The following is a 9,253-nucleotide window of genomic DNA, read 5'->3' as shown; positions in this document are numbered from 1 at the left end:
TCTTACGTGAATGATGCCACTTGCGGCGTCTTCCTTGCTTTAGCCACGGGGACGTATGTGTCATGACCTTCCCGAACCTTGATGTCTAGTTTAGCTCGATCCCATAGCATGAGGCATAAGTTCCTTCTTATGCCCTGTTCTAGTTTCGAATTATGCTATGTTTATTTCCTGTTTTTGTACACGTTTCACGGATTGGATTACGGTCGATTAATCGCATCGACCCACCAATAGTATTATTCGATCCTTCCGTGCAATGACTTGGCAAGGGTGGAGGATACAACCTCATCAGGTTGCACCCTACACCCCGTCAGACCAAGTGGCTCTTAATAGATTAGCAATAATAGATGATAAATGGCGGGAAGCCTGGCAAATTATCATGGCATGGTAGGACGCAAAGGAACCTCACTTCTTTATGGAAGAAGAGGATGAGGAAGATGATGTGTAATGCGGGAGATAAGGTAAGTTTTCATTCTAGTTAGTGTCTGCTTATGTCCCAAGCAATTTCATTCTTGTTAACCCCATAATGGGTAGAACTCGTATAGAGTTGTGTCAGTTTTTTATTTCCTATATTAGTACGTTCTAACTTTGTTTTGCAGATGTTCCAGAATTTCATGCTTTTCCATGGTATTTTTCTACCCTCTTTATTTAAATGCTTTGAGGACAAACCATGCTTTTTGTTTGGGGGGGCATAGAAACACGTGTAATTAAGGCATCTGTTAGGATATAGATAGATATAATATGCATTTGTTTTCTAGTTAAAATTTAAAAAAAAAAATCAAAAATATAAATAAATAAGTTATGCTATACACTTAGGAATATTGGTATTGTTTTTCTTTCTCCATGCTCTTAACAATCTAGAAATCTCACGTAGCTTTTGCATCAGAATAATTTTTAGAAACTTAGGTTAATATGTAGGTAATAATATTTGCATCTATCTATAAATATATTACATGAGTATCTATGATTGTTAGCAGTAAGTTTCTAAAATCTAGGCTAGAGTACTTATTCTACAAATCTTGTGAGAATATAGCCTAAAGCCTTATATGAGCGAAACATTTGAGAAATGACACAAGGGAGAAGTAAAATCCGGATAGAGAAATCACACGTCCACTTGCTTGATCACTAAACCATATCCTAAGCGAGAATTTAGGCCCTCTTTGGATCGATATAGCCAGAAATTCAAACCTGTGAATTATTTTCCGCTAGTTAAGCCCCCTCTAAGCCTTTCTTTAGCCTTTCATAAACCACAAATCCTTTACCCTGTTACAAAAACAAAACAAAATAAAAATTCAACCTACCCAATCTAGAATAAGTCGAGAATAGAATGAGGAAGAAAAGAAGAAGAGAAAACCCGTGTAAACAAAAAGTTAGTTAATTGCTTGAGGAAAATAAAGAAAAGAAGTTTTCATCCAAAGAAAAGAAAAATAAAAATAGAAATAAAATAAAAACTCCAAAAAAAAAAGAATAAAAGGAGTCAAAAGCCAAAGAAAAAGAAAAAAATATGGCTAAAGATGGAAACAAAGTATATATGCAAAAGAAAATAACAAGGTTTTCTCTAAGTTACATAATATGAAAACTCTATTATCTCAGACTTGTCCTTTTTGAATATCCATTTCTTTCCTTCTTAAACCATCTCCTAATCCCAGTAACACCTAATAAAGACCTATAGCTCAATTAGGAATAGGTTAGTGTGATAGTAAGTGGCAGATGTGTTTGATCGACTCCGGCTTCCTTGTTGTCATTGAGATTGTAAGGTAAAGTGTGCCCATTTGCATTAATCGGATAAATGAACTTGAGTGAAAAAAATCAGAGTGTTGTATCTTGACTATTATTGTGAGAACCTATTTAAGGACGCTATTCCGAGTTTCAGAAACGAACCTGCTAGGCATTTCATAGTATTACTCATTGTATATATGTTTATTATAAATGATTGATTATTATGCATATATTAGCTTAGGTTTCGACTTGATTACTCTATATGCATTGCTAGTGAGAGGTATAGTTAATTTAGAGCATGAATAAGGAAACAATAGCTTTATTTCTTAGTCGTTGTAGTATAGATGAAGTTTGTGAGTACCTTCACTGGAAAACTCTCACGAGGCTATAACTCGTCCACTAGGGAATTCCTAGTGGTTTAAGGCCTTGTTGTATATGGTCAATGCAATCGCACTCAGCGAAACGAGAGTAGATAGAACTCCATTTTTGGTCACTTATTCTAATTTCTCATCTTTGCTTGAGGACAAGCAAAATGCTGTTTGGGGGTGGTTTGATAAGAGCCCAAAACTGTAGTTTTAACCCCATGAATGATCATACTATTAGACCAATTATGTGAGTAATAATTAAGAGTTAACACCGACACGTGTTTTATGCATTTCGAGGTTTCAAAGTCCATTATGTGCAGAAATGTGCCACTTTAGCAAGATAAAGGAGCAAAGGTCGGTTACTAAGGAGTTCCGTGATTAAAGGCCAAGATTCAAGAAGACAAAGCCTTTCTAAAGCCCGGTCAAAAGCTAAAAAGTCGACCTTGGGCGTAAAACAAAGACACAAAGTCGATTGAACTTCGAAGGCTATATCTTTGGACTCAGACCTCGGAATGGGGCCTACCTTATGTCAAAACGACCGGCTCGGAAAGAGCTTTCCAATGGTCTAAGCCTTGATCCAATCAGAGGAGCAAAAGTGGACGAAAAGTCTATTGAAGCCAACTGCAGCTGAAGAGGCCTTTTTGGACTGAAAGAATTGGGTTTTGGGCCTGATTCTCTGTCCCAAAACATGGCTCCAAGCCCATGCACGATTTTTGGATCTGAATGTATAAAAACCAAAGCTTCAGCTCTTTGTTAATGGTAGATAAGAGGTTAGAAAATAAAAGTAGCTTAGAATAGAAAGTAGCCATTAGAATAGCTTCTAGATCTAGATTTAATTCTTTATGTTAAGTTTAGTTTCCAATCCAATTCTTGTTTTAGATTAAACTCTAGAATCATTATTCTTAATTAGATTGATTAATAAAATAGCTGGTTTGTTAATTTCGATTCTTGTCATTTACATTTGTGTTAGATCTGATTTCATTTATTACTTGTTATTCAATTCTTAGTTATTAATTAGATTTTAATTATTGTTTAATTTAGATTAGTAAATTTCAATTCTTTATATTATGTTTAGTTTTAATTTAATCGGAAATGATTACGTAATGATTCTCGGCTAAACCTCCATTAGAGGGGGTTGAGAAGCCTTAATGAAAGCTTGATTCCGATTATTGTAGAGTCGTCGCAATTTCCTTTCCACTCTAGAAGCGATTAGTTCACCATGAGAATGGGTTTAATCGTTCACATGCTAGTTATGAATTGGTAGGAATGCCATGTGTAATTAGGGATTAGGAATAACCATATTGTTCTGCGAAGCAGTTCAATTCGGATTACGACGATTCGTCGTTAGTAGGATTAAGTCGAGTTAAGGTGGAATCAATCCCCCTCTAACTCTTTATCATAGAATCAACGTAGCAATATTCCCATAGTTATTCTGATAATCGACTAGTTGCATCTTGTAGGTAGTTGCATCGTAGTGTAGTTGCCACTTCGTAAATCTCTCATTAGACTTAAGAGTTAAGAGTACTTATACGTAGAGAACATGAACATGCGGAAGGACTAGGAGTGGAACGAACTTCCTACTCCACTATATCTCATAGGATTGATAGTAGAATCTTTGATAAACATATACGATCATAAGATAGTTTTAGTTTACTTACGTTTTGAGTTTTATCATTCATTTCATAGGTAAACTATTTCATTTTATGTTTTATCAACCATGCTGGGTGCTAATAATAAAAAAAAAATGAGTATATACATGTTGAGTCTTTTTACGTCAGATCCTCAAGACGAATGTGAGTCTTTTAACGTCAGATCCTCAAGACGATTGTGAGTCTTTTAACGTCAGATCCTCAAGACGAATGTGAGTCTTTTAATGTCAGATCCTCAAGACGATTCCCAACCTGTGGGAATAACGGGACGACGATGAAGTTTATCCTGCTGAGCTAGTGTCAGACAATAATATACCTTATACCAGCTCATCTCGGATAGAAGATCAAGACCTGGACAGAAAGGAGTTTGACAGTTCATACACCACCCCATCCTTTTCGCACGTCGCTTTCGAGCAAAAGTACTACGACCATTACCAATTCGAGATGGGTGAGATTTACACCGAATGATGAGTTGGAGTTCGCGAGGAAGAGAATAGAAAAGGGAAGAAAAAGAAGGATTTGAAATTTTTGGTACCCATTGTTTTCCAGAAGGCACGTTTGCTCGATTATCAGAAGACATTTATACTCAGTTCTGAAGTAGAGTTTTGTGGACTAAGGTTCCGGCGCTTGCAACCACACACTCTAGGGATTTTTAGAAAAGAAAATAGAAGAGGGCCCGGCTACCTAATGGCATACTTTTCTGTTTAAATACATGGAAAGAAGTACACCAGCGAATCTATTAGTCTCAGATAGATGGATCATTGAGAAGAGTCTCTTCGACATCCGGAGAGCTTAACTCATGATAATGTTTAAGGCACCGGCCATTTACTTGAAATTCGCTACCATCATTTACGCTTTTTTTCACGAGAGATAGCCCCATAGGGGGGTGACAAAGAGAGACGATGAAAGGAACGGACCATCGAAGTTTTAATTTTCCGGAAAAATGTGTAATCTTGAGTTGTACATCAAAACTTTTTGACCGACTTTGAACTCTTTTCTCAATATGTGCTTGTCATGCACTCTTTTCATGTTGGCTTTATAGGATTTCGAGAGATCATAGGCATCACTCCGAATTTCCTCAAGCTCATTTAACCGCAATTTTCTCTTTCCGCCTGCCACGTTAGTGTTATAATTGAGGCTTTTGATGGCCCATAGAGCACGGTGCTCAAGTTCAACCGGTAGATGACAAGGTTTTTCAAAAATGAGGCGATACGGAGACATCCCTATAGGTGTCTTAAAAGCTGTTCTGTATGCCCACAAGGCATCAGATAATCGTAGAGACCAGTCTTTCCTAGATGGATTGACAGTTTTTTCCAAAATGGATTTGATTTCTTGATTAGAGACTTCTACTTGACCACTGGTTTGGGGATGATACGGAGTTGCCACTTTGTGCGTGACTCCATATTTCTTTACTAATGATTCAAAAATTTTATTGCAGAAATGTTTTCCCCCGTCACTAATTATAGCATTTGGAACACCAAATCGAGAAAAAAATATTTTCTTTACTTAACAAAGCGACCATTTTATGATCATTAGCACGACATGCCAATGCCTCAATCCATTTTGACACATAGTCAACTGCTACAAGTATGTATAGGAAGCCATGAGAATTTGGAAATGGACCCATGAAGTCGATGCCCCATACATCAAAGATTTCCACAATTATAATGGGATTTAAGGGCATCATATTGCGTTGAGTAATGCGACCTAACTGCTGGCAGCAATTGCATGCTTTGCAATGCTCATGTGCATCTCTAAACAGTGTTGGCCAATAAAAACCACATTGTAGAACCTTGGCCGCAGTTTTCTTACCACTAAAATGACCACCACAAGATTGTTCATGGTAGAAGGATAACACATCGTTGTGTTCCCGGTCGGGGAATGCAGCGGCGGATTAGTTGGTCCGAACAATACTTGAAGAGGTAGGGATCATCCCGAAATAGAATTTCACAATGGATAAAACTTTTTCCGGTCATTACGAGACCAAGATAAAGGGACTTCCTCGGTAACTAAGTAATTTACTATGTCGTACCATCAAGGGACGAAAAAATAGAGTACAAGTGTTCATCCGAGAAAGGAATCACGAGATAGGTTGATTATCGATTATCAACATCACTGACAAGTCTTGATAAATGGTCTGCAACCACATTTTCGCAACCTTTTTTATCTCTAATTTCGAGAGTAAACTCTTGCAAAAGGAGACACTACTACATAATGACATTTATACCACTGTTTTAAGTGTGGTATAAATATATTTACCACTGTTATACAACCGTGACAATAGGTGGTGTGGTATATAATAATAGCAAAACTGTGGTATATATATTTAACGGATACCACGGTTTTTTAAAGAACCGTGGTTTGTAATGCCCATTATATACCACGGTTGTCAACATAACCATGGCATATAAGCTATTGAAACCGTGGTTTATATTAGTGTATGTGTTATAATACCGTGGTATATAGTTATACTAAACACTACGGTTTATGCCAAACCGTGGTATATATATATATATATATATATATATATATATATATATATATATATATATATATATATATATATTAATAATGCTAGTAACAGTTTTCCACTTAAAAACCGAACCTGCATAACAAAATTTACATAGCCTGCCTACATACAACATTTCCATCTTCCCAACAAATTCCAAAATGTACAATAAACTATCAAACATTGCAAAAAAAGATAATAATAATAATAAAAAAACTTCCATTAATTTTTTGAGTGCACTAAGAAAACAAACTTCAAATTCCTTTTCATAAATTAAAAAGGTAAGACTCATAAATTAAACTGGAGGGATCCGAACATAGCTAAAACTCATCCTCATTCGCTTCCGACTGAAACACCCCATTTTCCTGGATGAACTGAATAATATCGAGTCGAACACCGTCAAGTTCATCTTGCGTGTATGTCTCCTTCAATTCTAAATTTGTTATCTGGATGAGTCAAAGCACAACATGTGGAGTTACTATATAAGAATAAGGCGAAGTCGTTGAGCCAAATAAAGTGTTTGTCAAAACTTTCGAATACCTTATTTTCAAATGATCCAGTTGAACAAGCTTCTACTATTTCCCTCATAAACTTCATTGTATAATACCCACACTCTGTGCCACCTAGTTGATATGGACCCTAACATATAGACTCACAACATATGTAAACATATACTTTTCAAAGAAAAAGACAATAATGTGTAGGATTTGTTTACCTTAATCTTGTCCCACTTGGTGAACTTCGTTTCCCATCAACCCTTTGCAATGTGAGGACCGCACTTCACAATAAGCGATTTTGAGAAGTATGTCTATTTCAAGTGCTCAATAGAAGGCATACATGAGAAACACAACTCCTTTATAAGTGTTAAGCATCTAAAAAAACTGATTGGATGGAAGTGTTAATATCTACAGCAGAGGCATTTTTATATATAAACTCATAACAGTTAGGAGCAAACCGTAATGCTTGATGTTGATCTGCAAAACTTACATGTCTCTGTCTAATCTCTCCGAGTTTGACGGTCACGCTCATTCTTTTCTACCAATGCTTTTGCTTGAGGACGGGGACTCCATAAAAACTTGACAACAATTTTCATAAAAAGAGAAATAATATTGATGAATAATTTAGTATGAAACTAGTCAATGCACTTGAATAGGTTTTCTACATTTATAAGATGACAAGTAAAGATAATCATAAACACAAACAAATAGAGAAAAGCTAATCTCCACAGATTTGCGGCGCTCCCGGTATGCGTTGGTGGCGATCCGCTCTTCGTCTTCTTTCTTGGTTTCCCCTCAACGTCCCGGAATTCTCCGGATGACGAAGCACCTTTAACAAAGTAGAATTTAAGCAATTAGCATACTTTCGGGAGCTCTCTTGATTACTATTGCCGGGGAAGGCTTCTTCGGCACAAGAGAAAGTGTAAAATCAACAAGATTACCTCCAAAGATTGAAGTGAGATCATCAACAATATTTGTAGTTGAGGATGCCTTCCGCATGGACGAGGTTCGAGGAAGATGTCCGGACGGGCATTTTTGGTCTTTGGTTTTTTTTTTCAATTGGGACTCAAAAGTAGACTCCTGATGCAGAAAACAAAGACGAAAATAATAGTCTGCTAATATTTCAGAAAAAAAAAAAAACAATATCTTGCTTCTAATCTTATTCCCCTAAGCGTAGCGAAGTTGTGGTTCTGTTAGGCCTTGGTGCACTGCTAGCTCTACCGCCGAAGAAAGACTCAAGATCATTCTCATTCTTTTGTTGACTCTCTCTTGCAGCAGCCCTCTCACGAGCCTCTGTAGCAGTAGCAGCCCTCTCACAAGCCTCTGCAGTTGCCCTCTCGCCAAGCTTGCTCGCTCTTGCCGTCGGCGTCGCTTCAACTCTTTGCAACAAAGCTCTCTCTTTTGCTTCGCAGCTACCTTCTCTGCTCTTTCCTTAGCATCGGCTGCTGCCCTTCCGTGCGAGCTTGTATTTCTCGCGACAGCGTTCGGCGCATGCTCACGTGCCTCGGCATTGACCTTATCAGCGGTGACCTTTTACACCTTTAGGCGAGCATCGGCTACATTTTGCTCTCTCGCGTGCCTCCCTAATTAGAGAGCGGGGTATATAGTCCCAAGAGTGTGTCCTAATTCTTAAATTCTGGTGTAGTGCAGCAACTTAGGATCCACTCAAAGTTAATTTTGAAAGATTACGGTGAAGACACTTACAACCGCTTTAAACTTAATAGATTGCCAAGTTGCCCACCAAGGTATCCACCAATGTCAAGTCCACTAAGCCGATTTGCTCTCACCTAATCCCCACAATCACCATAACTCAAATCTCTTTCATATTGGCCTAAAACATAAACGTATTCATAACTAGTTGCAAAATAACGACCATTATTATTATTCCCACTACTATAAATCCCATTTTCCATAGTTGAAAATGTAGTATCTCTTCTATCCTCAAACCCACTCCCGAAATTTGTGACTTACTGTTTTAAATATCTGCTGCAGGTCGAGGTTGTGAATTTGAAGGCTGTCTTTGCTTGACCATGTTGAGTGGAAAGAACTTCAAGACAACTCCTCGGGAAGAGCATCGGGGAATGCAGGATTGATTGAACCGAGTCAACTTCACTATTTATTTGTTGCTCTTGGTTGGACCATCATTGAACTGCCGGGCCCAACACTTTCTGAAACCTCACTAACACTTTGAAGGGATGCATCTCGCTACTTGCAGGCATGGTGTTACCTAGTGATGCATTTGATCTCCCTCATTCGAAGGTGGTTGTAGATCAGCCAAAGGCAACACCTTCTTGCGACGGAGCTTCCAAATACTTCGACATTCTGCAAACCCCTACAAGTAAATGTCAGTGGAGTGAACAATAGTAAACATGACAAACAGACCTATTATAACATACTCCTAATATCTTCTGAAGATTCTATATTGTCATTCAGGCTGTCTTATATACTAAACAGATAAAACACTATACATGTTAACATTTGAAAGAATTTCCAAAAACAAAAAAGATAGAAACAAAC

General features: G+C 37.5%; 1 long non-coding RNA gene across 1 annotated transcript; it reads right to left on the bottom strand.

Moving 5' to 3' along the window:
- Positions 1-6,322: 6,322 nt before the first annotated feature.
- On the bottom strand, positions 6,323-6,907 carry LOC147487795 (uncharacterized). The gene is made up of 2 exons (XR_015203243.1): positions 6,780-6,907; positions 6,323-6,685 (listed from the first exon to the last, which is right to left on the bottom strand). It is a non-coding gene; the product is annotated as an uncharacterized LOC147487795 (long non-coding RNA).
- Positions 6,908-9,253: the final 2,346 nt, after the last annotated feature.

This window comes from Coptis chinensis, chromosome 7, assembly GCF_015680905.1.
Source record: "Coptis chinensis isolate HL-2020 chromosome 7, ASM1568090v1, whole genome shotgun sequence".
NCBI classification, from domain to species: Eukaryota; Viridiplantae; Streptophyta; class Magnoliopsida; order Ranunculales; family Ranunculaceae; genus Coptis; species Coptis chinensis.
This window is presented reverse-complemented; position numbering and strand designations above follow the sequence as displayed.